This window comes from Aquarana catesbeiana, linkage group LG09 (genome assembly GCF_042186555.1).
Source record: "Aquarana catesbeiana isolate 2022-GZ linkage group LG09, ASM4218655v1, whole genome shotgun sequence".
In the NCBI taxonomy this organism is placed as follows: domain Eukaryota; kingdom Metazoa; phylum Chordata; class Amphibia; order Anura; family Ranidae; genus Aquarana; species Aquarana catesbeiana.
The window spans coordinates 111,222,548-111,224,698 of record NC_133332.1 but is presented as its reverse complement, the minus strand read 5'-3'; positions in this window follow the sequence as shown (position 1 = coordinate 111,224,698).

The window sequence follows — 2,151 nt, the reverse complement described above, 5'->3', positions numbered from 1 at the left end:
GCTTTTGGCAGAGAACTGGGATCAGCATGAGAAGCCTCTAAGCTCTTTTCCAGTCTACAGTCAGGAAGATGGCAGAATTTGGCTATGTGTCCTTCCCCATCACAATTGTAGCATATAATTGGTCCCCGATTGCCATGATTTCTGAAATTGCCTTTACCTCTTCCTCTTCCTTTCTGCTTCCCCATGTACATTACCTTGGGTTTGCTGTCTTTTTGGTTAATCCTGTTTTCTATGGATAACAGGATAGGCAGGACGTCTCAAATAGACATATTGCCTGCCTCAGGCCTTGCTGTGAACAACTTTTCTTTCAACTGGGGTATTAAACCATCAAGAAACCTTTGTTTCACCAGTTGTGTAGATTGACTTGCAGTTTCTCCCACCTTCTCTTCCTCTATTTTAATGCCTGCTTCCTCAGCCATGTCACTTAACCGCCTCCAATAAGCCCCTGCTACTTCCTCTTTCCCTTGCTTAGCATTCATAAATTCAGCATGTCTGGTTTGTCCATATATTTGGGGCAATTTTTCCTTCAATTTCTCACAAACCTCCCATCCACTAACCATCTTACCTAGATTTTTGACGTCTACACCACATTCTTTAAGTATATAGCCAGACACGTTGCTTCCCACTGCTTTAATAAGAAGCTGATGAATGTCAGTAGCAGAAGCCTCATATGCTTCCTGTGCAGCGCTAAGTTTGTTTGCAAACCCAATTGGATTCTTTCTAGGATTTCCCAATCCCTCTAATATGGCTCTCATATCTTGGGGACTAAAAGGTACATGCCATTTAATTTGAGACTTACTGCCAATAGCATTACCTTCAAAAACTAATTGGGTTCTGACAGGATAAACTGCAACAGATTGCTCTGTGCCAGGGGCAGAAGGGCTGGCATCTCCCTTCCTTCTCTCTTCAGCTTGCTGCCACAATTTGGAAATTATGGTTTGCTCCGGAAGTTAAGACTCTATCTCTCTTTCTCTGGCCAAAGCCTTAAGTTCAGAGAGATCTAGTTTTGCATATGTGCCTTTTGATTTATGCCAATCATCTGTTTCTAGGATACGAGCCAAAATCCTCTTTGTAGGTTGATATGGGGCTGTTAAACCTCTGCTCTCTACTATATTGCCCAGCTCATCTTTTGTGTGTTCCATGTAATCTAATTCTTTTGCTTTTGTGGATGGACCCCTTAAAGCCAAACTGGCAGCCACATAAGATGGGGGGTCTTCCTCTACAGAGTCTTCTGGCCAAACGTAGTAAATTTGGGCAGTACTTTTATTAAATATCTCCGTCAAGCCAGTTTGATTTGCTACTTTAGCTTCTGTCTCCCATGTGCAAGCTATTCTCCACGTTCCTTCACTGCACAGTAGTGGGCCATAATCGTGCAGAAAAGTTTGCCATACTTTTAAAGCAAAAGTCCCTTCAGATTTTAAAGGTTTAGCTGTTCCCTTTGTCCATTCTACCTATTTATCTAGGGGCTCAGTATAGGCGGAACCGTATCTTCGGTTCATATATTCTCTAGCGCTCATCTTGCGCTGGGCATTTTCTGAAGGCCTCTCTCCCTTCATTCCCTTAATTAATTTAATGCCCATAATGACTGGCCAGTCTTCTCTACTTGTGCCTATACCCTCTTGCCTCTAAAACAAATAGTACAGCAAATCTGCAGATTTACAAGAATAGTCTCCACTTATCTACGTGGATAGAAGGGGTTTATGACAATAGACAAAACACTCATTAAGAGACTCCTCGTCTCTTCTCTGTGAGTTTTATCTGACCCTACCATGCGCCTCTGACCCAGGTCGCCCACAAGGAGTCAACGCAGGGAACTGCAGAGGATTTTCCCTATCCACACACAGTTCAAGCTGTGAAGGGGGACACATACAAATTCACACACACACACACGTTACCCAACCAGAAAGGTCTGAGAGTGGTCTGGTTACCTTGAGAACCGACAGATAGGATACATAGGAAAAGGCAGAAATATAGCAAGCTTAAGGGCAGCTTACCTAGCCGGCATTTGAGGTCTGCGTTTCCCGATGATCCCGATCGAAGCGCTGTTCCTTCTGGAGACTCTGCCAAACTCCGGGCTGGCTCGCCAAGCTGATATGATTGATTTCTGATTGGGACACTAAAACAAAGTTAATACTGCAGCTGCAGGAACAG